The sequence below is a fragment of the Lonchura striata genome, chromosome 9 (assembly GCF_050655825.1).
Source record: "Lonchura striata isolate lonStrDom1 chromosome 9, ASM5065582v1, whole genome shotgun sequence".
NCBI lineage: Eukaryota > Metazoa > Chordata > Aves > Passeriformes > Estrildidae > Lonchura > Lonchura striata.
This window is the reverse complement of record NC_140711.1, coordinates 18,681,451-18,708,045: the sequence shown is the minus strand read 5'-3', so window position 1 is coordinate 18,708,045 and position 26,595 is coordinate 18,681,451. Positions and strand designations below refer to the sequence as shown.

The 26,595-nt window shown below is 37.6% G+C and overlaps 2 long non-coding RNA genes across 4 annotated transcripts in view; both read left to right on the top strand.

Moving 5' to 3' along the window:
• Positions 1-23,847, top strand: part of LOC146766643 (uncharacterized) — a 144,403-nt gene extending 120,556 nt beyond the window's left edge. For all 3 annotated transcript variants that reach the window (XR_014957222.1, XR_014957223.1, XR_014957221.1), the window contains 2 exons: positions 18,111-18,261; positions 19,624-23,847. This is a non-coding gene — a long non-coding RNA (uncharacterized LOC146766643). The remainder of the gene's footprint in view (positions 1-18,110; positions 18,262-19,623) is intronic.
• Positions 429-7,675, top strand: LOC146766644 (uncharacterized). Its single transcript, XR_014957224.1, has 3 exons — positions 429-962; positions 3,777-3,865; positions 4,827-7,675. It is a non-coding gene; the product is annotated as an uncharacterized LOC146766644 (long non-coding RNA).
• Positions 23,848-26,595: the final 2,748 nt, after the last annotated feature.

Here is a 26,595-nt window from a genome sequence, read left to right as displayed (position 1 = left end):
AAAAAAAAAAAAAAAACAAAAAACAAAACAAAAAAAAAAAAACAAAAAAAAAAAACCACCCCAAGAAACAAAGAAACCACAAACAAACAAACAAACCACAAACAAACAAAACCCCCAAACCCATAACCCCCACCAAACCAAACAAATAAAACTAAAAGCAAGAAAGTCTAACGCTAGCCCTGCACTGTGGACACAGTTGTTGGACATACCCCTGAGCTATTTCTGGAACATCACTTTCCAAACGGAATCCCTTTTTTATTTTGTTTGTTTTTTTCTTAGGAAATACCTGAAGATACCATTAGTGTTTCACAGTGTCGGTCCGCTGCTCCCGTGCCTCCCTCACTGAGCGGCTGCGGCCGCGGCGGCTCCGCCGCTCCCGGGCGGGCAGCGCCGGGCGGGCCCGAGCCCGGCCGGGAGCGGCGGGCCCGAGGCGGAGCCGGGGCGCGCCTCCCGCCCGCCCGCAGGTACAGCCAGCGGTGCCTCACCCCGGCCCACGGACAAGTGGTACAGAGAGCTACTCAGAGCTGGCTACTGTGAGAAATGCAAACCCACCCACGCTTGTTAAAATAGTTTTTGTTTTTTTTTTTTTTCCTGTTCTTGAGGTATTTGTAAAAATCGTATTGGGTCAGGGAGAAATTGTCCTCCTTTTTTTTTTTTTTTTTTTTTTTTTTTTTTAAGCGTTAAAATTTTACTATATAACTCATATTTATTAAATCCTCTTCTATTAAAAAAAAATATATATTTACAGATCACCCATGGGTTGAATTTATTTTTTACCATAATACCTGTGTGACTTCCTAGGATTTACTAAATGTGACTATGTGACTTCTTTAGGATTTACTAAAGAGTGTAAACTTAAAAAAATAATAATATTAGGAGTTACCATGCTGTGTATTCTACACAGAAAAAAGAAATCTTAGTAAGTTAGCCTAAGATTTTGGAGCAGCCTACCAAAATCCAAGGTAAGTAGGTTCCCTTGTGTTTTCCATCAATATTTTGCACTTTCTTTTTAGAATCAGTGTCTTCTTTCAGCCTTCAGCTTTGGGATTTATCTCACCAGATCTGTCAGTTTGCCCATTCTCCATGCATTTTGGTTTAGAAGTTTCCCATCTTCATAGCAATAACTTAAAACCTAGTGAGTTGCATTCTCTGCCTAGTAAGTACTTTTTATTCCCATGGTTTCTGGTTGATAAGTAGAATAAAAGAAATTAAAGAAAGAAAGTCAATTTATTTTTTAGTGTCTTCAAACTCATACTGCATATTTTTGTTTAAAGGAAACAACAGAAACGCTTTTATTTTCTGAATAAAATTGCCGATATTAGCACAAAGCACACTGACCATTGCCTGAAACATTAAATTTTACCTAAAAGGGGTTTTTAAAACTTCTTTGTCTTTATGCTGTCACTGTGGAAAGCCCACAGAAGCAGGAATCCTCTGTCATTCACTAAGTTCCTTTTCTTGTGCTCTTGATTTCAGTTCTCCGAGCTTTGATGTATACTTTACTCCAGTTGTAAGAAATGCATATATAAAATGCCACATGCATATGAGAATTTCAAGTGTAAATGGATTTAAGCCCTAACTTTAAGGAGAGCCCTGTCCACAAAGAAAAATGATTACCCATTAATTTTTAGACCTATAATCTTAAAATGTCTCAAAATGTCATGGAGGCAAACACATCACAGCCAGGATAAATCTTTCTAGTCTTCTTACTTTTTTTGAAACAGCAAAGTTATACCTTACGTGAAAGCTTCAAAAAAGCACAATTATCCTATGTTTTGCGCCATATATTTATCAGTAATCCGTTCTGTGTGCAACTTTAAGATAAAAGCTTGCAGCTACTTCACTGCTCGCTTTTCCAAGGCACTTAAAAATGGAAAAATTGCAGCTGGAGAGGCTGGCCAGTAGAGGCCTCTCTAGATTTGCCTTATGATTAAGAACTCTGACTGCCTGGAATCAGTCGCAGTGAGCAAAAGTACTTGAAAAGATTCTGTGGTGTGGAGGGGGAAAGATCACTTTTTAATGCCCTTTTAAGTTGTAAGATGTTGATTAATGTTGCCCTTTACATTAATGATGTTTCAAGTAAAAGAAAACAAATTTAAAATGGATAAATTCTATTGAGGATGCATTAATTAAACAGAGACTTTACCATATGCTGTGGCTGGAGTGCTTGCTGGCCTTTCTGTTGTTGTTACCTGTGTAAAATCCACCCCATCCTCTACATGAATGCCCAAGCTGAATAGCCATTTGAATGCAAGCTTTAGTTTGATTCGCCATACAAGGGGTACTGTGTCACTGTGTTTTCTTTCTAGGAGTCACTAAGTGATTTCTATATCTGTTGTCATGGTGATATAGCAAAGCAGGGGAAAATGGGGGCAACTCCAGGCTTTCTCTACACCCTCTGCACTAAGAACTAAGATGTTGTTAGCAGGCCTATAAAACATTGGGCTTTATCTAGGCCTTCTTTTTGTTCTCTGATTGTCAATAAAACTCATTTTAAGGGTAACAAGGACATCTAAATGTCATCTGTCACAGTGTTAGAGAGATTAAGTTTGTTTAGGAACTTGTGCTGGACAAAAGGCCACTATTTGTTCGGCAGATACAAAGCGGTGTTGGCCATCAGGAATCGTGATTTAGAAGGAGGCTGCATGGAGCATCCAGGGAAGATCAGCTCAGTTGCAGGTGATAGTAAGAGGCTCCTTGACGTGACAGCATTTAAAACACCACCAAAACAAATACAGTTTTGAGTTAAGAGTGGGTTTATGAGGGTTTTATTCTCTTGGGCTGTTTTTTTTTTTTGTTTTTTTTTTTTGTTACTCATCAGCTTTGTAGACTGCAAGTTACTGGAGTAGCTGCATAGACCTGAGGGAAGAAAACAGCCATTGACAGAGGATGGCCTGTTTAAAAACATGACACACACACCTGATAGTCCTTGAATGAATTAGAAAAGAAGAGAGAAAGGAGGTTTTTCATGGAAAATCCAACAATAATAGGTGCTGCATTAACTCAGCATTTACTTAATAATGAGGCTAAATGGAAAGTACAGATTAATGAAGACATTGGTGTTATTAAAATCAAATCCTGCGGTTCATATGCTTTTCTTAATAATGAACATTGTGGCTATTGGAGAGGAAGAACAGGATTTTTTCTATTAATTTGGCACACATCCCAGATCTCATTCAACCAGAACCTATCCTGTGCAAAATGCAACCGATGGCCTTTATGTTCCACAGTCTTGCTGTTTAATATTTTTGTTAATCCAAAAAAAGGGGCTTTTATTTTTTCAAAATAAAGAAAAGGAAAGGGTGATCTTTGAGCCTAGACAATAATTAAATAACACAGACCAGCCATGTTGATTTTAGTGGAAAGGTTGGTTGAAAAATGTCTCTAGAAGGGAGATGTGATCGTGTTTATTGTACAACTGCATTTAATTCTGACATTTGTGTTTTGGTAGTAATACAATGTATAATCCTGATTGAGATGTTTTGTGGGTTGTTGTGTATTTAGTGAGATCTAAGAGACAATATTCAGGACATGTATCTTGATAGGTAAAAATATTTTAGTCTCGTTCGGTGAGGTTGTTGTAGTTCCAATGCCAAACAAGCAGGATTTGAGATGCAGCTGAACAATGGAGTTGGCAGAGTTGAGTGCTCATTTTGCCATATGCTCAATGTGAAACATTTGTTTGACGTGGAAGGAAGCTACATAACCTGGAAGTGGGGTTTGTGCATCATGGCAGTATTCACTCCTTACTCGAGTGTTTCCTATTATTGACCCAGCCATGTTCCCTGAGAGAGAATGGAGGAGGCAAACGGTGTGGCATGAGAGAGGAGATACAACCCATGGAAAGAGGTCCTGGTCCTCTCAGGTAGGCCAGAAGGGAAGAGCATGCCAGAATGTTGCTTTACCATGAATTAGTCTTTCCCTGTAACAGTTACTCCAAATAAAGCCATCAGCTTGATTTGTGTGTGGATGAGAAGAACTTTGGTTGAAGAAGAGCTCCCAGAGCATGCTCTGTTAGCTTCTGTTTCCCTCATAGCACAGACTGCATTCATAGTGAAATTAAATGCAAACACCACAGTAAATCCCTTAGGAGTAAACCTTGTCAAATACAGGAAGTAAATCCCCTGCTCTAGATAAGTGGCAGTAAAAATTAAACACGTGCAACTAGGTGTATAGTAAAACTCACTATAACATTTCAGCCTTTGGGTACTGTTTAAACCAGCCCAACCTCTCAAAGGTGTGTTGAAGTTGTAGCTATAACGAGCAGGAATCACCCTCACTGTTTGTCCATCCCTGCCGCAGAGGGCAGGCGGAGGCTGCCCAATGGCAGAAGATCAGCATTGCTCTGTTGTCTCTTTCTATATCACTATGTCCAGGCAATGTAAAATTGTGGCAGGGAGTCTCTCTACCACCTACAGCTCTCTCCTGTGAAAAAGGCTTTCCTATCCAAGCAATTTGCATGGTTTTCTGACGTCTCTGTGACCAGGCTCTTGCAAATTACTTATTACCAGGAGGCCAGAACCTAGGCTTTAGTGTTAAGTATTGGAATCAGTTGGCAGGAAAAAAACCATATTGCAATGATGTTATGAGAAAAGAAAAAAAAAAAAATGAGTGTTTTTTCCTTTGCAGACTTTTTTATGATCATGACCTGCCACTCTTCTGTTTTCTATTATTTTAGATATGTAGTCTGCTATTCATTCTGCTCGTCTCCACATTTTGCATTGAGCTACAAGACCACAGTTGGTCCAGAAGCCAGGAGATTCTGTGTCTCTCCTCCCTACTCGCTTTGCAATGAAGGACATTGAAAGGAGTTTCTTTCTCTCTAGGGCTCTTCTAGGATTTTTGAAATGTTCATGGGACCTTGTTGGACCCTTGTGCAAAGGGCAGTTTGCTGATGTGAAATGCTTTCTTACTGTGGAGCAAGCTAAGACAAAGGAATGAGTGACACTCAAGACTCAGGTATTTGACCCTTGCCCAGTTATTCTATGATTAAATTTAGTTTTTACATTTTCTTTCTCTGTCTCTGCAGTGACAGTTCCATGTGGCATCACTGGGACAGTTAAGTGCTACTCACTGTGAGAAAGGGCTGCAGAATTGGGCCTCATTTAGGAAATGTTTTATGGCCATCAAAAGCCTGACCCCTACTCTGGCTTCAAAGAAGTTATTGCTAAGTATTATTACAGTGTTCAAACTGGGACACTTGTGCCAGTGCCGGGAGCAGAGAGTGCTCCAGCTTCAGTTGGCCTTTCGCATCGGTGGGTCTCCAGGAGCAGGCTGGCAGCCTTTGAGATTCCCTTGTGCTGCTGGGAATAAGTGGGCAGAGGTGCCTGTGAGTCTTCAGGTGCACAAATCTGCTCCATTGAGGCCTGCTTCAGATTCTCTTCCCTGCACTGAGAAGCACCTTTTGTTGTGTAATGCACTTTTCTGATGTGAAGTAAAACCCAGATGAGTCAGTCCTGTTGCTTGTTGGGTGCCCTCAGCATGCGCTAACGTGAGCAGGAGCAGAGGGTGTTTGCCCACACTGGGCAAGCTCAGACCTTTAGTGTTAAGTACTGAAATTGCCTGTTTGTACAGCAATGACATGAATGTTGTGGGTATATTTTAGATGCTATTATAGCAACTGCTTAGAAATTAAAAGGGGAATAATAAAATTGCTTTGTGTTCTCACCTGATACAGATATTATATATAGTCATATTTGGTAAGATGGTTCTTTTGGTAATACTTGTTCCAGTGTTATTCCTGCTTGTGACTTAAATAGTGAAAGACCAATTAATTAAATGTCTACACTGAAAGCATGTCACCTTCTGTTGGAATAGCAGGGAGTCAGAATATATTTTATTTTTATTAGTATTATGACTAATGATAATATGGGGGATGTGACCGTTCAAAGTCCCTTAGTAATGAGTTTCATGTTACATTTGCAGAACAAGTCCAGTGAAAGAAATTATTGCTGTGTAAAGTTAATTCTTAAAAATAATATGAAAAAATTAGCAAGACAGCAAAAATGAGTTTTACTATAGTTCTATAACTGCTCAGTTACTGTGAATTGCTAAGATTTGTAAAGATCTTTGAAGATGAAAAGCTCTGTGTAATATTATTATACTGGCTTTGAGAAAGTAAAAGGAAAAAACCCAGTTCATCCTGTTATAATCCTTTTAGAAATTTTAACAAATCCAATGGCTTTCAAGTAGTGGAAACGTTTCAGAAAGTGTTACCACCACTACTGCTGTTGCTCTAGGCTATGTTATCATATACCATAGTGTGCATGGAAGCAAAGCTTAACTAGGGTCATTCTAATGAATTTTGAACAGTTACATGGACCTAATTTGGCTTTCTGTCCTGTATGAAAGGCAAGCTCTTCATGCTGCAGCACCCAGCAGAAGCCCCTGAGTTGTCTTATCAGCCTCATCTGCATTTTTCATCATCTGAAAGAGCTGCAAGTAACACTCAGCCTATGAACTCAGCACATGTGTGTGCTTTTTCCATCTTCAGCATAGGGGGCAGACAGTGGGTTTTTTCAATCTCTAAAGAACTGAAAATGTATTTTATTCTGCTATCTCCATTTCTGGCTTCAGTTTTATTCTTTCATTTTTGTTACCAGATTTGAGTTCTTGGGTAGCGTTTGGCCAAATTCCTTTGGTGTCAGCTCTCTCCTCCATTCCCAGGAGAGTTGCAAGACTCCAGCACCATTCCAGTGAGCTGTTTCCCTGCTGTTGACAGAAAAGACGGGTTTAAATCCTGATCTCATGTGTTCCCATCAGCACTGCATGTCTGGGGAGCTGGTCTAGCTGGGCCATGAGTCCATTACACTCAGAGCTCCTTCCAGCCCTGCGTCCTTCCTCCAACAGGTGCTATGGAGGAAAGAGTTTTAGTGGGCAAACACAGTAAACCAGCCCAGGAACCAAGTCAGCGTGCCTGAAAGTAAGGGAAGTCTCATAGATCTAATGTTCTTTACAAGGTATTATTTCCCATTGTCTCCAATCACTGTGGATATTCTTTCATTTTTTAAAGTTCAGCTGTGGTAAATTATTGCTCTCAAAGAAATCCAGTGTTGGTGAGGGCCAAAGTAGTTGGAAATGAGAATTTCCATTTCACAAAATATGAAATACAAAAATTGAAAGAAAAAATTCTCAAGAATTCCCACTCCCATTATTGGTGAAAATATTAATTGCTGATCACTGAGATAATTTTCTTCAACAGGATTTGATTCTTCTTTTTACCATTTATCCCATACAGGATAAAATTAAAAACACTGAATCAACATATTAAAGTTTAAATGTAATATTTTACTTTCTCTGGAAAGTGCTTGTTAGATTTATAGCATCTGTAAATATTGTTATAGATACTTTATTTAAAATGCTTCTATTTTTACTACAGTGCACCATACAACAGAAAACTGAAAAATATTTTATTCAGCTTTCTACCATAGTTCAATTAGGGAATGAAGATAGTAAGTTTCTTTTTATCATTATTGCATTTGCCATCTTTTCATTTCAGTAAATCCCTTGTTCTAAGGTGAAGTTTCTAACCCTTTCTAGTTATTCCATTTTCATACTTCGATCATGTCCTTCTTATGTGTCTCCTTTCTAATGTAAATAACCCCATGCTTTTAACTTTTCTTCAGGTGAGGGTTGGGATTTTTTCCTAGATTCTTGACTATTCATAATTATATATATATATATATATATATATATATATATATATATATATATATATATATATATATTAAGGTTCTATTTTACCTCTGCACCATGCCTTTTGCTCAAAAGTGAATAGAAATAATGATGTATTTCTGAAAGAGCTTTATTATTGATAAAGTAATTTAATTATATTTTAATTTTTGCAAACATACTTGCTGTTTTTTTCACTGCAATTCAACACTATCACTGATAATGTTTATGTCATTTGTCTTTCTCAATAGAAAATGAAAACATTTTAAGAATCACTAGAAAAAAGATCCCTGAAAAGCACCCATATATTTTCACATTAAAATATATTTACTATCATGATAACTTTTCACCCATCTGACTTACATCTCTCCAAGGGTGAATGAGAGACATCTTTGGCTGCTCATGGTTTGTCTAATGAAACCAGGTGTGCTCTGCATTGCTTTTGATTCTGCAGCAAGAGTAGCACATTGATGTAATTTTGCTCAAATCCCCAGCACCAATATGCTTAAATTGCTCTGCATTTGTGTACCAGCTTTTTACATTCCACCTACCTGCATATTCTTTAAAGTTTGCTGAACATTGCCAAGCTGCTAAAATGTTTAATGGATTCTTACCTAAATGGCTCTGTCTCCTCCACAGTCTCATAGGAAGTGGAAGGACTGAAGTCAGGGTGTTTGCAGGCCTCTGAATGGGAGGCTCAGAATGGTTTTCTTAGCTTTGGACACCCAGCGCTATCAGGAGGCTGATCTCTCTGGGTTTCCCCTCTTCCATAAGGAATGCTCAAGTGGTGCCAGTGTGCAGAGAGACAATATTGCAAGTTCCTGTGAGTAAATCTCAGTGCTATGGGTATGGGCAGTTGTAAATTCTCAACCTTGGTTCGTTTCACAGAGTAATAATTTCAGTGGACTTTATCACATATGTACCACAAATATTGCATGATGTTTTGGCTTCCTTGTCTGTATTGACATAAAATAGAGTTGCAAGATGAAGACATGTATTCACCTCAAGGCAGAGCTGTTGTTTACAAGTACCAAGCATGAGTAGATACTTGATTATTTTGGTTCTTGCCACCATTGCCTATATTTTTTATCCAAGTTACTCAACATGGCAGTTTTTTAATTTTCATCTTCCAACAGCTACCTAAGTCAGCCTGATTTTTGCCTAAACATTCCATGGCTTTTTGCGTGTGATTCTTTTTCTCTATATAATGAACCCAAAGGGTCTGATCCTAGACTTCCCCTCTCAGTGGCAGCTTAGGAACTTGCTTGAGATTAAATACAATGTCAGTCCAGTGTCTTAAAAGCCTACTGTTTATTACTAAGTCCTCAGATCTGTCCAAAGAATTACATGGCAGCACATACCCTCAACTTCTAAATGGCAACAAATGTTGAGCAAGAAAGATTTCAGAGAGCTGAATTATCTCGTTAAATTAACTGGAACATTTTAATTTTTACTAGAGTTGAGTGAGCTTGAGTAAATATGACGAATTGGACCCTCACTTCATTTAGCAGACATCAAACACACACAGAACGTTGCCCAATTTAATTTAGCTTTGCCAAGCTTGGAAAATGCTTGTAAAACATCAGTGAAGAAGAAAAGGGCTAAAATTTACTCTTGGTTAAGAGTGCATGCATAAATTCCCTTGACATAAACTGGTGTTGTATATGTATGTATGTATATATACCATAAACCTTCCCTCAGGGAAAATCCTCCAAACACCTGCAACCAGAATTTGTGCTACCATGAGTTATTCTCAGTAAAGTCAATAATAGCCTTCCCTTTTGCTCTAAATGGAATATGTAATTCTTTGTCTTACAGTCCAAGGTTTATCTCCTTTTCTGCTCCTGTCTCTTATCAAACACATACCAGCACAGTTGTTTGTTCAGTCATGCTCAGTAGAGTGGTTGGCTTTTTTTTTTTTTTTTTTTCTGCTTTATCCCCTGAGCTTAATGGGCACATTTTGTGAAGAGTGAGCCAACCAGGTAAATAGCTGCTACTATGGAGCTTAAGAGCTACAGCTCTCAAATTAGGAGGTGCTTTTTGTCAAATAGGCCGCTGTAGCTCTAATATTAGCAACAAAACAAGGGCTTTTCAGACAAGAAAAAAAAATCTTTTGTCTGACTCTGTATCACACTTAACTCTGTTGCCTTGTCAAATATGTCAATGTTCATATTATACAGCAGCATTCATCTGTGGATGCAAAAGTGCTTTGCAAATATTACCTCTCAAATACTTTTAATTTATATTTAACAACCAGGTTCCTGAGATGGTACTCAAAAAGAATCAGAGTGAACTATTTAAAAAGTTAGTCTAAATAAATTATAGTGATTTATTTGCTTTCCTGTTGCTCTATAGAAAGTTGCTGGCTTGAGCTCCAGGGCAATGCTACCTAAGCCTGCTTCAAACAGCTTTTTTCCTCCTTTTGTTTTAACACCATGTCCACACATCTCTACATGCTTCTTGAATTCTAGTTTCAGCTTCTCTGCTGCTGTAATTGGCGAGCATCTTCTGGTAGAGCACCAGGAATGAGGTACACAGGAGGCAGAATACAGCCCTGAGTAGAGGTGTTATGGTCTCAAATGCATCCAACACACAAAAATAGTAATTTTTTTTTCCAACTTTTAAACAAAATTGTATTACTTTTTTGCATGCTTCAGAAGCATTACTGAAGGAGTTCCTTGCCTTCAGGCTATGCAACTTGTCCCAGTGTTTTGAGGCATTTTTACTGATTTTTTAAGCAAATTTGCTTTGAGCACAGTCTTTCATCCTGTTTTCTAACAACACGGCTGCAAGCCTGTTTGCAGAAGGCAAATGTCACAGACACATGAGTTTTAAACTGGTCTGTGAAACATTGCAATAGGCTGGCTTTTACTATTACATGTCTGAAATCACAACAATAGTAAGCTATTTACCTGCTCACTGAAAACACCCTGGATATTAGACGTTCCTTATCTCAATTTGTCAACTAGTTTATTAGTTTCAAATTATTAGGTTTTGTGAGTAGTCCATTTGCTCATTATGGCTGTAAGAAATGTTAGTTTTATGTTAAAAGAATGCATTGAAGCAAAGGGAAATGGGGGGAAGTTGCAGACAGGCTGCTCTGCTTCTTGGGTTCCCTATTGTTCTGTTCTAGGTCTTGAGTATCAGAGCTGGTACATTCTTGCAACACCGCTTTGAGTTTTCTGACAACTGCAGGTGATTTTTCCCTTTGCCCTTACCAGGATTTTGGTATCCAGAGTTGGGTTCCCAGACTGAAAAATTTCAAGTCTCGGGTCTTTGTTTTCATCAGAGATGAGCATAGAGAGTGAGTGAGTGAAATGACATGTGGACTGTGTATCAAGGAATGGCTGAACAATGTGAAGTTGATGCTGTGGAGTACGTTTATTCTTGATGTCAATTTGGTGAGGATGCTCTCTGCCTGCTGAGGAATGCAGAGGTGCTGCTCATCCTTGGAGCACAAGGCTGCTTTTGGCTGGTTTGTTTGCAGGGTCTGTTTTAGGATAATAATTCTGCAGACAGCTGTGCTGTGTAAGAAAGATCCCATTCAGGTACACAGGGCTAAAATAATTAAATGTGTTCCTAGGGCAGAGATAAACATTGCCCTTCTATTTTTTGAAACAAATGAACTTGCTAGACCCACCCTAATGCTCTAGGGTTGTCTCCTGCCTGATGGGCTGCCACCAAAGCTCTAAAGCCCTTGCACACAAAGGCACCACGGGACTCCCACCCTTGACATGAGCACTGTGCCTGCCTCTGGTGCTGCCTGTCAGACCCGCTTCAGCTGGAATCAAGGTAAAGAATCAGCAGCACTAAATACTGCAGGACAAAGCATAAACCAGCTTTGTAACCCTGGGCAACCTGGGTGTTTGCTGACTGACAGTGGGAATGACAGCCCAGTTGTCACTCTAAAATATTGTCTTCTAATCATTCCAGATGTCACCCGACAAGATGATGGCCACTAAAAAGGGAATAATTTGGGAAAAGTCATAAAGCCTATTATCTCCTGCTGAAACAATTTCTTTTTGCCATTTCTGAAGTCTCTGCAAAATAGATCCAGAATATCCCATATGTAACATGCCACTGGTTTATTAAGAGAGGACGTCCACTTAGAACTGCACTGGAGAAAGCCACCCCTGAGCTATGCCACTCCTTCATGTCATGGCAGGTGACTCCAATCTGGCCATACAGTGGAGCTGAAATATTTCACCTGTTCCAAAACACAACAGGCAGCGAGAAGCTATCATAGTAGCTGCTCACACACACAGCCTGACAAATCAGAGAGAGGATGGAGATGATCACAACAGCAGTAGAGTGCACTTTCTGGGTAGAATTCTTATTGTTATCTTTTCTCCTTAACAAAGAAAGAAACATCTGAAAACATTATTAAGGCCTTTTTATTTTACTTAATTTATTCAATTGCATTTTAATTTCAATATGAAGAAAGGACTTTATTCTGAACTTTGGTCTGAATGAAGGGTTGCACATAAAGGAAATGTAACAAATAAAAAAAGAAAACCTCTTTTGAGAAGGGCAACATAGCGGATAAAGTAGAAGAGAGAGGACAGAAAAGACAGAAAATTATGATATCTGAATCTTAGGCTTTAAATTTTGAAAGCATAGCCTGAAATGCTGAAGTTAGAATATATTTTGTCATCTATATAAAACTAAAAATGAACCCCAAGATTGTTTCATTATAGCAGAGTGTTTTAAGGGCAAAAACTGCAACTGGAAAACTTTCATTGATTATTCTGTCAATTCATTCCAAAATATAGTGGGGGAGATTGCAGACTGTGAGCCAGAAAATTCTGTATATCATTAATGTAAAATATCTCAGTGAAATAATCTGAAAGGCTGCTGCCAAACTTTGGTAGAGAAGACAAAAGTATGTTTAGGGCAACTATTAAAAACCTCTCCTTAAGCTGCATTGGGCCTTTTTCTGCCACTGTCACACTGGCTGATAACTGACTCTAATCCATTGCAAGTGGAATAGTTTATGTAGTAAGGAGTTAAATTTGCCTGAATTTAGGCAGAAGATTTTAGTAATTTGTCTTAATGAATAATTTCATACTGCTTGCTACCTGAAAAATTCTGTAATGGTCAGGATAGTTACAGGGAAGAATCCTATCTAGAAAAAAAAAAAAACAGAGGTTTTCTGACTGAAATTTCTATTGGTGTGTCATGCAAATATAGTTTCTTCTTAATTTATCAGTTCTCTTTGCAAAATACTTAATTTTATCATGCGATAGTTGTGAATCTTGAACTTCCAAACAGTGACTTGAACAGTTTTGTGTAACAAGTTGTGATAAAAGATAATTCTGAAGTCTCTTCTCATGCCACTTACATAAGACTGCTTTCTGCTTTTAATATTTTAGCCATGAATTCTCTTTGGCATGGAGCAACCTAGAATAACGTCACAAAATGTATTTTTTTCAGATTTTGTAGAAAGTGATCCTAACTCTCTCTTGAAAGTTTATCAAATTAGGTACTGGTTGTCAGTATCTGTAAGTCTTAATTTTAGCATGATTGTGTCTTATTGTCTCTATGTATACATATGTGCGGTTTTTTTGTTTGCACATACTGGATTCCTTTTAAATATATAGATTAGATATATTCTTATACAATTCTATGTGTTGTTCATTATTAGGATTCCCCTTTCTAACTGAAATACATTTTTTTAATATAACTATTCCATGTCTTGCTAAGTTTAGCCAACAGACACCACAATGTTCTGGTAACCAGTAACTTTTTTCAAGCTAAAGTTGACATGTGTGTTCAAACTGTAGGAATTTAAAATCAAGGGGCTGTAAATGCTGCCCTTGCTTGGTAATCAAGTCCTGTCTTTTAGCAGAATTATTGCAGTGATTCCACTGTGGCAGGCTAAAGTTAGAAGCCAGTAGGAAATAGAAATGTATGAGTGTGCACATCCATCTATGCATCTGTGTGCCCATAAACACTTGTTTTCTGCCGACAGTTGAAGTGAATACACTTAGTTATGTATATTATAGGAAAGGACTTTGATTTTCTACAAAACTGTACATGAAATTTATGTTTGTAAACAGTTTTTCATGTAAAAAAATAAAAATCCACTAAAAAGACTGGAAAAGTGCTTCAAATTAGTTCTTTAAGTGTAACAGACATAACCTGTCATTTCACAATATTGGAGGGAATTTTTTTTTGTTTCAGAAACTTCAATAATTTGATGTGTTCTGATGACATTTTCTCTAGAATTTTGCTGTTAGTTAAAAACCTGAAATGTTCTCAGAAATTTCAGTTTATACAATCACTTAGGCTGGAACTTAGATCAGTGTTTACATAGTCCCTCTGAACTAATGGGTCTTATGTGGATGCAAATTGTGAAAGGAAACACTGGGCCTGTAAGAAGTAATAGTGAACAGTAGATACTGAAAAAATGTCTGTTAGGAACCAAAGGCAGTCAGTTATTAAATTTATTACTGGATACTGCTAGCTGCAATTTTTAAAAATCAACCAGCTTCTCTTCCATCTGATATTTCAGCTATCCATTTCATATTGTTCCATTCTTTAAGTTTTATCACTAATTCCACAGCTCCAGGGAAGCTCAAAAAACTCTAGGGCTTACTTGTATTTGTTCCAAATTTTATTTTATTAAATGATAAATAAATTATAAAAAATGCTGTGTGTTATTTTCTAGAATGTCATGCCCTTAAATACTGTTTAATTTCTCCTTACTATGCTTTAGTGGCTTGTTTGGAGCTACCTATTTTACATTTTATTCAGTTTTCTCTGGAAATTGCTTCTGTCTGTACTTCATCAAGACTAGGCATCTGTATTCAAAGAAGTGATATTAACAAAAGAGTGAATTAAAAAAAAAAAACAACTTGCATTGCAGTGCTTTGGTAACTGGTGGTTGGAAAAGTAAAGCCAAGCACGGGAATCTCAACATACAAGGCTAGTTCCTCACCTCTTTCTAATGCCTTTGCCACTGGCTGCTGCAGGAAATAGGACTCTGCCAGCAAGACTTTTGCTCTCATCCAGTTGTTCTTTGCTTGAATTCTATGCTTTGATTTTTCTTCTCTATTTTGCAGATAGTTAGATTACTGAAGGATAAAAGGACCAGAAGAAAGTTCTCTATTTTTTTTCCACACTTGTCTACTTCTCAGTTTACAGTCTATTCACTGCCTAGAAGGAGGAAAGAAAATGAAGAGAAGAACAAATATTCCTTGCTTTCCTGAGGCTGGTAATCCAGCCAGTTGCAGTCTCAGCCTCTTAGAGCTCAGTTTTCCCAGTAGCTTTAGGAATATTTCCTGCAGGCTTGGCTCTCCAATGTCAGAGCTGACAGAGGACCATGGGAGATTAGCTGGTAACTAGCAATCTCTCATAATTTATTCCAGAGTCTTTAAACTTTTGTGTGATTTGCCCAAAAAAGACAGTTTCTCTTGAGCACATTAGATGGAAAATATTTTGCAAGTTCATTAGAAGAAATTCCATTGAAAATCTGTTTGAGAGAGCTCCTTCCTGATCCTGAAAATGAAATTGTAAAGGAGCACTCTTTCTTTAAGTTGTATTTGTACTAGGAATTCCCAGAAATCCCAGCCAAGAATTATTGTAGCATTGTACATGGCTGAAACTCCCTGTAGCTCTATGTTTATCACTTGCTAAGACCCCGTGGCAGCATATGCTTTACTAGTCATATATTTACTCTTTGTGACTGAAATGAATGCAAAATTTGCTATCTAGTTTCGTGAAATTAACTATCTTTAGTCATCTTGGTCAAACTTGAAAAACTGATTTCTTTATTATATATCAAAATACTTCTGTTTCCTGTTGATTTTCTTAATTTTTGCTTGCTCAATTAAGTACCATGTCCTCCTGTGCAGCTTGGACAGGAATATGCTTGAATGTTTTACTAATGTAAGTTCCACAATTAGATCCATTGCTAAAATTTTTGGGTTCTTTTGAAAAATGTGAGATTTTAATTAATTTTTCAGTATAGGAGCCCAACACTGTAATTCATACTTTAAGAATGACTGAATGCTTTAACTGTATAGTAGTTCCACTTGGATATGTATTGTATTTAAAGGTTAAAGTAAGCATTGATCAAAGTATTTGCCTTTAGCTGTTCATTGCTACTTTATCTATTGCTTCAGCTGTGAAAAGCGTTTTTATTTGGTTGAGGTTTGTTTGTTTCTCGTTGCTAAACGTCTCCAACATTTTAAAATTCTGCCTTACAAACAGGTTTGAATTTTCACTTCTCTTTAGAGTATTTTACAAGGACTGAGATTTTACATGCTAAAATACTTTCTGTAAAACACAGCTGTAAAAAAAAAAAAAAAAAGTGAAGTAAATCTATACTTTATGTCTTCTTGAAACTCTATTCTCTTTAAAAAGGGTTTATGTAATTTTACATAATTCTTTTGGCAGGAATGTTTATTGCCCAGCTGGTTGAAATTATTAATGTACCTCTCAAGCTGCATTTTCAAAGATCAGTAATATATATATGAAACTCTTTGAGGGTCCTTGATATGTAGGATTTTTATTGGAGATCCTTGTTCCACTTCAGTAAAAGGATGACACAAGATGTTTACTTTAAAAAGTCTTTGACATCCTCCTGAGAATGTTTTGATAGAATAGCATACATTTGGTTACAATTAGTAAGCCAAACAATTTTCCATTGTTATCTCACTGTGTTTGTCTAGACCCTGTAAGGAGCTTTCAGAAAATATCCATCTCCATGTTTCAGTTAATTGATTGCATGTCCAGTAGGATTATTCTATTTTATAAAGCTCCTTGTTCTTTTAATTTTATCACAGAGATTTTACATAAAAGCATGTAGTAGAAAGCAAAAGGGAAATACTGGCACAGTTAAGCATGAAGAGATACTTGTATCAAGGCTAATATTCCTGTGTGTGGGAAAAAATATCTATGTGTTCCTGCTACTTCTGTGTGCAAGATGTTATACCCGAGGGCTGAAAGTAATAGTAGCTGGTGTGAAAGTATTCACCAATATCAAGTGCAGATGAAAGCTTTTGGAGCCAGCTGAAAGCTGAGTTAATAATTCTTTGGCTTCATATTTGAACTTGCACTCTGTCTGGCATAATAAATTATGGGTGACTTAATTTTATTTGAATTCTATTAGCAGTATGATTAAAAGATCAAATCCTTATCTGGAATCTTTGCTGTGTTATTTTCGTTATTTGCCATATAATCAAGAGTCTCATCTTTCCTTTTGTATGATAGCTGAAATACATCTTTCTGTTGAATATCTTACTTTCTATTTAGAAACTGCTAAGTCTCAGCCAGGATCATTGTCTGTTTGGGCAGTAAACACACCTTGCTATGTACATCCCATATTGCTTGCAGTTGTTTGGAGGTTACATGATTAAGATGGCTGTAATGTGAATTAGTGTCTATGTCACAGAAATTCCCTGTGCAATTATCACCCCTTGGAAATGCTGCAGTGCCAGGTTTAGGCCTGATAACAAGAAGTGGTGCTTCTGTGCCTCCTTTAATCATCCTCTTTTGTTTACACTCTTTTTTGGAGAAGCCACTGATCACAACTCTTCTAACAGTAGGTACATGCTGGCAACAGAGGAATGCAGAGCTTGTTGTGCTATTCTGCTTCATAAACCTGTGTCCTTGAAGTCTCCTGCATCCCTGCCCTGTCAGACTGGTAAAGTTGTGCTGCATTAATGAATTCTTGGGAGTGGTCAATACTGAATTGAATAATTTCTTTTTGGATTATGTCTTTAACAAAACAATTTTTGAAAAGGTCTGCTGGGTTCCAGATAGGTGCACAGGAAGAAAAGCATGAAAAAGAAATTTGTCCTCCAAAGAAGGGAAGGGACTGCACTTGAAGCACTTTCTGCAGTTGTCACCTCTGCTCCTTTGGCAGGGTGGGAAAGGACAGACTTGCCCACAGTTCTCTCCTGTCCCCTCCAAGCAGCACTGCAAGGGGAGGTCTCAGTCGTGGGTTTCTGCACCACAGCACTAAACTTGTGCCTCGGCCATCTCTGCACCAGCATCTCTGTGCAACAAAATCACAGTGCCTGGTGTCTCCAAAGCTGGAACCAAGGGTTTGGGCCCCTCAGTGCATCTCAGCAAAGTCAGCCCTTTTCATTTCCTTGTCATCAGAGCTGACATGTCAGCTCATATTCTCTAGAGCAGTTTGAATTCAATTTAGCTAGTGATTAAGTTACTTTGTGTGAATTGAAAGCTGGTAGGAATGTTTGTTCAAAGGGTTAACTTAACCTTCCCCAAGGTTGTAATGGACGCTGGAAGATCAAAAGCTCCTCCAGACTCTCAAAGAGAGAAGAAAAAAGAATTGCTTGCTTTTACAGTTTTCAGTCAATGTCTTCCTTCTGGGAAGCAAGGCTGTGTTTAACATACTTAAACTCGTGGTACAAACAACTCATTTTGCCTCTAATCATAAACATAATTTGTCTGGTTTCTCTGTTCTTCAGATTTATGCAGTAGCCATGTTTGTCAAAGTATTTGGCACCAATGACATCATCCTTGTTGAAATGCTGGACAGCGTGATGAATCCCAGATGTTAATGCACACCAAAATTTAAGGGAGAATGAAATATAAAGATCAACTGTAACAGCTATGGAGGTAATAAAAAGAGATTCTGTTTTCTTCTAATATTTAAAAATAATTATTTATATATTTTTGAAGTTTGTTTTGCATACATGATCAGTTAGGGATTGTGCTCACTATTATGTATGTACATAAGGACAGACTGAGGTGTGAATTTGGATAAATGCTGAATAAAGCATGATTTCACTTCATAATTGCATTATTTCCTTTGTGGTTTTTTCCAGTCTTTTACACTTTGCTTGTGCAGATTATGATATATGTAGAATATGTGTGCTAAGATCTAAATGTGTCTCTTTCTTAACTGCCAGGATTTAATTTGTCATTTGGATAAGGGACTTGCACGCTTATGTCAGCACATCATGTTTTCTAATGAACTGTAACATGACATACCAATGTAACCAAGAGTAGCACCACTTCCTAATGACATGTCATGTCTGTGAAATGTAGAAAGAATGTGACTTGCTGTGAATCAGGCTTGAATTTCTTTTTAAATTTTAAAATAAAATCCTTCTCTGTGCTCCAGAAGTAGCTTTCATAGAAGTATGGTTTAGGTTCTTAAGAGGAAAAATTATGAAGGTACCCAGGCATGGTTTCACAGTGACCACATATCTACCCAAGTGCCCTATGCTGCCTTGTAGAGGAAATATCAACAAATAATACATCCATCCACCCAGAGCATCTTCAGATGGATAAGGCCAACCTGACTAATTGTTGCATGGAAAATCAAGCAGAGATGCTCCCTTAATTTTCAACCAATAATGAATACTTTCTTTGGATCATTCTGTTGTCTAGATATTGTTCACTATCATGAAAAATTCCCATAGTCACATATTCCAAGTAAAAAAAATTGACTTGGAAAATATGTTTCTTTAATTTATTTCAGCTTTTCTCCAGGTCTTATAGGCATAACAAAAGTTGTAGTAAAGTCACAGAGAGCAATAAGAAATTTAGACTTTTCACACTGGGGTATTTCATCCTATATATATGCTTAATCAGTTGGATGTGTGACACATATGTCATTGTCTTGCCTTAAAAGTCTTCATATCAGAAAAAAATATAGAAATACATCAAAATATAACTTTGTTTTAGTTCTTCTTAGAAGATTATCCTTAATCTCTTTAATTGGAATGAGTTTTGGCATTAGTCTCAATACAAGTTTTCTGAAACCTGAAAGCAGCAGTGACAAGGTTTGTGGAGTTGGTTGTGGTGCTCACTATGCTGCTCAGTTCTGAGCCAGCCATATGATATTGACATCTCTGAGAATGAGAATTATTCTGAAATTATTTGTATTTTTCTTACCTTTTCTTTCAGACTGCATGCTAATTTGGGAATAAACATTAAAATCCAGTTGACTTACACTGTTCTTTCTATTTGTAGGGCTGTACTCAGTTTACATCTGATGTTCATACATGAAGAATATGGGATTTTTTCAAGGGTTCCTAAAGATGTTGAGACTTACAAGTGAGTTTTTCAGATACCCTTACAAAACCCAACATGTCCACAGAGTTTTGCTACATTTCATTTTCAAAATTACTTATGTTAGGGGTCTAATTCACAGTTCTGAATGCAGCTTGTATGCTTAGTACATTAGATCTCACTGACCTTCAAAGGGACATCTAAGCATTTATGGTCAGATACTGAATGTAAGAGGAGCCTGGTAGGATTCTTTTTATAGTGTTTCATCACCTCAATCCCTTTGAAATCACTTTAAACATTTTCCTTCAATTTAAAAAATGGGGCATGGATCTAAATCATATGTGTACTTAAGAAAATATTACCTGTAATTTATTTAAACCTTGTGAATACTCCAGGAAAAAACGTGTGTTGTGGATGCAGTGTGTTAGTAGGAAATGTGTGCTATGAATTTTGGAACAAATCTTGGGGTTTTGCCACTGATGTGTCATTTTTAGTCATTACTGGCTGAGCTGTATCATTAGAAATCTGGGTCACATAGGCCATGTTTAAATTACATATCAGATGACCCAAGTGTTTAAAGCAAGCTGGTGTAATTCAGCATCACTTTAAGCAATTTATGCCACTGAAGATCAACCCCTTCAAAGTCCTGCATCTTCCTGAGTGGAATTATTTCACCTTCTCAAGTCTTTTCTTACATCTCATTTTAGTCAGGATGCCCTACCTTCCCATCCCTGGCTTATCTGACTGGTTTGTGGCACTGATGCAATTACTGTCTCCATATACACTCTACCATAACAGTTATGATAATACAGTATCCTATCATGCAATAAAATATTCCACAATATAATGTTTTTTCTATTCTTTAGTGTCATTTTTATTTGCTGAATATGTTTTAAAATAGAATAGGTTTTCTAACAGCTTTGCCATATTGCTTAAATTTTTTTCATACCTCTGTCTGTTTTCCAGCAGTCATTCCCTTTCACTTCCATCCTTATGGCCAGAGAGCTGTGCTGTGACATGCTGAAAAATGTTTACTAAGATGATTAAAAGTCATGTTCAAAGTTATTGATTGCACATCCAGTGACTTCTTGCCAGACCACTATATTTATACCAAACTGTGTTATCAGACTCTCTGCTAGCACAGATTTAGTGCAGTGGCTTTTCATCAGTTCTTTTTAAAATACATTGAAAAACATTTTCCAGAAGCCATGCATGTGATGTCAAGTACAGGCTTTGCAGCTGTCTCTGTACTTCTTAGAAAGGTGAAAAAGCAATGACTTAACACTCTGTTCCACCCAAGTCAGATTTTTTTTGTCTAAGGTCACCTTATCTTTGTAGATCTTTGAAAATGATCATGAATATTTATGATGGCATCAAAAAATCAAGCAGCTGCAAATTGTTTACAACAGTTTTAAGAATGTGAAACCAGCTTCTACTATAAATCAAATACATCTGCTAGAGCTGGATGAAAATTGAAAGCTCTTTGGTTCCATCCTTTCCTCTTATGTACCTGAGAGCTGAAAAATCATCAGTAGCATGATTCCAAAACACTAATATGGACTGTGTAGATAAAAGGTAAAAGTAAAGTATCAAATCAGTCATTCTAAAGATGGCACATGAAAGTATTTTAATGAAATATTAATCTGAAATAGATGCCATAAAACTTTGTGGAAACTTTCAAAATGTTGAATCACATTCTGTCTATAATTTTATCTCGTTATGGTTTGTTCCTGCCTTTAGAAATTCTATCACACAGCAGTTCAGATGTGCATATTTGAAAAAAGTGAACATTAAAAATGTACACAATATTGTCTTCAAATATTTGTTGGATTTTTCTTCTACAAAACCATGATTTACAATCTGCTACAAATTTAATAGCTAGCTGGAGAAATAGGCAGAAGTAAACAATTTTAAATCTTGGTGCTGCTGCCAAATTGGTATTTGGATGACATTAATTGTATGAAAACATCAAAATATTTGGTTTCATTCAAACTGGAGGAATAATGTGTGTGCTTTAGATGAAGCATACTATTTGCCTAAAAATTATCTTGAATGAAAAGAAAAACTGTTCAGTCCCCAGGACTACGATTTTCAAAGTTTTTTTGCCAAGTGCTGCCACCAGAGCTGTGCTTACATCAGCCTCAGCCTGCAGCTCTGCATGGGCTCACATGTCAGGGGCAGATCCTTGCATATCACTTGTGGTATGTGGATTGCAACTTGGGAGTGCTGTATTGAAGCTCTTAATCCATTAAAATGCAACTGTGCTAATAAACAATCTGATTTAGAGACTACAGAGTCATTTTACCTCTCTTTGGGAGGTTTCATATTTTCTGTATTTGGTTTCTCCATTTCCCCAGATCCATTAAGTGCTACTTGCACTGTCCCTTGTTTTTTCACTGAAGTACTTTTGACTTGGAAAGCATGTGGGATTTTAAATGTCTAAAGAATAATTCAGAGACCTGTATGCTCAGAGGTGCCTGTCCACTTCGCAAAGGGATCTTTGTTGTCTGCCGTATAGTTCAGTCTGTTCAAGAAGTGGAACAATAAACTCCATTTCTTTTCCTGCTGCCCAGTGTTACAGACAGTCACAGACCATCCAGCCCTGAGCAGCATTGCATTACAATTCAAGTAAACCTCCTTCAACCAGCATGCAGGTCTTCATCAGAGGGCAAAACGCTAGTCTGAGGGGATAATAACTGAGAAAATTCTTTTAATAAGGACCATTTTTAAATGTTAAGAATGACTTGTTTTAATTGAAGGAGAGGAAAAGGAACTCCTACCAAGAGTCAAAGAGATCACCCAGAGCTCTCTGAAGTCTTCAAATTGTCTTATATAGAAATGCCTGAGTATCAGAAATGAACAAAGGTTATAAAATCTTTCCATCCATCTCACTGTAAAGTTCATCTGTGGAGGTTATTCTGTTCTACTGTTAAAAATTTGGCTTTAGTTTAAATTGAGATGCCTGACCACTCTATTTACTGAAGACAAATCATGAGACTCATTTCATAGACCCAACTTTTGCTGAGTTTGTGTAAGCAGGGATGCAGAATAATTACCATTCATCCATTCTTTTCAATCTCCTATACAATATCCACCTGTTCTGTCAGACAGCAGGAATGTTTGCCACAAATACAGACTACTGCAGTGACAGCAGCAGGTGTATGGCAGCAACAACTAATCAAATCAGCTGAATTGGAGGTGTGAACCACATTGCACTTCTGTGCAGTGAAAATGAGCAGAAAGGACAGAGCTAAACGGTGGGGAATTTTTGTTTTGTTTTATTTTTAAGATCTTGCTTTTAAATTATAGGCAGTGCAACTGCTAAGTGCAAGGAAAAATAATGAGGACTTGAAAAGAAAATGACACTTCATTCTTCCTGCAAAGGACAGGCAGAGTGACATAGGTATAAGAGACACCCATTGTAATCACTCTCAAAAAGCAAGGCATGGGTTTTGATTTTCCTAAAGAAGCAAATGCAAAAGAACTCTTGTCTGTACCATATGACTCATGATGCTTCTTTACCAGGCTTAAAGAGAATTGAACTTGAGTAATAGCACCATTAGAGCTCTTTACCAGGAGCTAGTTCCTGTGGTTTCACTGGGTCCAGCTGCTGATGACTCACAGAGGAAGTGGCAGAGATTAGGTGCACAGGGAAAAAATCAGAACAGCTCAGAAATAAAGCAAATCAACCAAGCATTACCTTTTGTGCACAACAGAACAATGGCTTAACAACTAAGGTTCAAAATGATCTGTCTTATTCCCCTCATTTGTGCTATTCCTGTTGGAAAGACCACCAGGAAACATGTGAACCACTGTGGAATACACACTGTAATCCATGGAACATCTCAATTAATATTCCCTCTTGACTACAGCTAGAACAATACATAGCATCAAGAAGTTTAATCTCCGGCAATAATGCCTTTTGTAAGATCAAGAGGTCTTTCCCTTGAATTAAGGTTTAAGTGAGGATTTTGAAAATTAGTTAGATATTCTGCATAGTGTCTGGTGGTGGCTACAGGTTCCATAGCTAGGTAAAATGCAAAGAAACAGTCTAGTTTTTGTTAGAAATATTGTTGTTAGTAGTTTCTCCTTTGTAAATTGGTGTTTGTGTCCTGTAGAAGAGAATTATTTCCTCCAAAAGGCTTTGTTGCAAACAAATATATTCAAGATTTTATAAAACGTAAACATTGTCTCTGGTATTCAGTTTTGTGCTACAAAAAAAGTATGTCCTTGGCAGCAAAAAGTTTAAATATCTGACTTGGAAGGTACAGGAGGAAATATTCTGGATCTGCTTAAATTGCTATTGTATAGCAGTAGTGCTGCTCTTAGATCACATACGTAAGTTCAGGGGATGTTTTCTTCTTGGAAACTGAAAACAGTTTGAGCTCTAAACTGTTCTTTGAGTTGCTATAGATTAATAAAGTAGCTTATTAGAAAAATCTGTTATTATTTTGACTAGATTATACCAGTTCTTTATTTTTTTTTAATTAATATTATGTACTAAGAGCACCCTAGGAAAAAAAAAATTAGTGATTTCGTTACATCAGCAATTTATCTCCGTTTTTAAAAATAATTTGGAATAGAAAATTCCTCTTCTTATTTTCCATAAGAGTTTCAGAGGCAAGATCAGTTAATAATTATTCAGAGATGCATTTTATAAAGATTTGCTGTAGTGATTAATGTACAACAATTCACAACCACCTTTTCAGATTATCATCTATCACTTTGCATGTTTACCATCAGCTGGCATTTCAAACCCCACAAGGTGACTCAGTGACACTGGTGCATGGACTCTGCCACACAGTTTTGAAAAGGCCCACACTGCCCTGAGCTTCAGGTGTGCTCTAGTTCATGCAATAAGCACTTGAAAAAATATTGCCAATAAAACAGATGCTTCTCCTAGTGTTTTCCTGCATGGAGGCCAAATATGAATTCACTCCGTGGCCTCTGTTCTCCCCAGTGCCAGGGCTGCATTGTGTGCAGTGAGCACTAAAGGCTGCATTTGGGACAATGACGGCTGTGCTGTGCATGGGGAGGTGCCAAGTCTGCAGCACATGGGGTGCCCGGGGGTGTGTGGGGTGCTGCTGACCTGGGGCACCAGGGCCCCTGGGGAGAGCTGCACCAGCTGTCCTGGAAGGCATGGAATTCCTCTTCCCTGAATGCAGCCACATGGCCATCATGCACTCAGGAGCACATGGATGGATCAGGTCAGTTCATTTACTTCTCTGTCTTAAAAGTCCATTATTTCTGTTTAAATATTTTCAGACATCTCATCTACATTGACTCTTTGGCACATAGGTGAAGATGAAAGAGATGAAACCTTATTCCTATCAATGCCATAAATATAGATTGAGGGGGTAGGGGAAGTGAAATGGAGTTAATATGCATTAGAAATTGTTTCTTTGATACTGATTTGCTACCCCTTTAAGATATGCTAATATGAACTTCTGTCAATACAACATCACTTAGTTGGTTTTCATCTGGACCTTAGAGCACAACAAAATTATTAGTACATAAATCTCTACTAATTTACTCTAGATTATGATTCTTTCATCAACATGCACATATAAATTATATCATTAATCATAATGATTTCTTTCAGTATTCATATGTAGTTTCTTGGGAATCCCAGTGTAATTCAGCATGAATTAATGTCCACTTATTGGAAAGCACTACCTACCTTGATGTTTCTAGGGGAAAAAACCAGCAACTGTGATACATCTTAAACTACAGCCTAAATGACCGGGGTGCTGCTAAACAACTACCAAAGGAGCGTCACCACAGGTAAAGGAAAGTTGTCTTAAAAGCAGTTTGTTCCAAAGCTCATTAGGCCAGATGGCAGCCTGTCTTCAGGAGCATGTAAAGCACTTCTGAGGGAATGGGGGGACTCCTCCCTCCTTCACCGTGCCCTGGGGAAGAGCAGTGTGAATACCCAGAGTGAGGGGAGAGCTGGAGCAGGGGGCATTGCTAGGCACTGGAGGAGGCAATGCAAAACCATCAGCTGCACTTTGTTGATAGGGCAGAAGCAATAATAACAACTCCATCAGTCAACAGGTAACACTTCCTAATTTGCCTCAATGATAAATTTTGTGGAGAGAAGCAGCAGTATTCATCCACTTTTCTGCAAAGTGGATTTTAGACGTGAATTTCATGCTTAGAAGTGGCTGGCCCATTGATTAAAGAGGTCAAGGACCTGTGGGTGAGATGCCTTGGCCTCAGTTTCCCTCACCTAAGAAATGCAGCTGCCTCCTTGAGAAGTGCTGTGCCCTTTCTGGAGGTGAAGTAGGATACTACTTAATCTAGCTATCAAATATATAAATGGAACATACATATATACATATGCATGCTTCATAAGTGAGACAGTGAGGGGGAAAAAAAGGAACTTCTGACTATAACGAAAGATTCATTAGGAAAAATGAACTAATCAGTGCTCTCCAAGGAGAAATTCATTCTGTTTAGGAGGCCGTACCCTCTGCTGCTGCACATACTTAATATAATTTATATTATTATTTAAATCACTGCGTAAATTTTAGATACTTTTAAAAATCAAGTTAATGGACCATACTTTACTGCTTAGCATCATTTATATCAAGAATTAGTGTCTGTGGAGATAATATACGCTAACACAGAGGAGAAAACACAAACAAGCAAATATAATAAAATTCATCTGTAGCATGGGCTTAAAACACAACTGCAGAAATGAGCCCTTGGAAGAGTTGTGGTTTGTGTACACACACAAGGTACAGCCTTTCCTTTGAACTGTGTGCATCCCTGTACAAGATACTCTTGAACCACTTACCACCACATAGGGGACCCAGCCTTGCACCAAGCTGTCATGGCAGAATATTTATCCTACTGGGAAATTTTCCCTCTCCTCACTTGAGATGCAGAGGAAGACAAGAATCTGTGGCTTTCCTATAGCCATAAAATGGA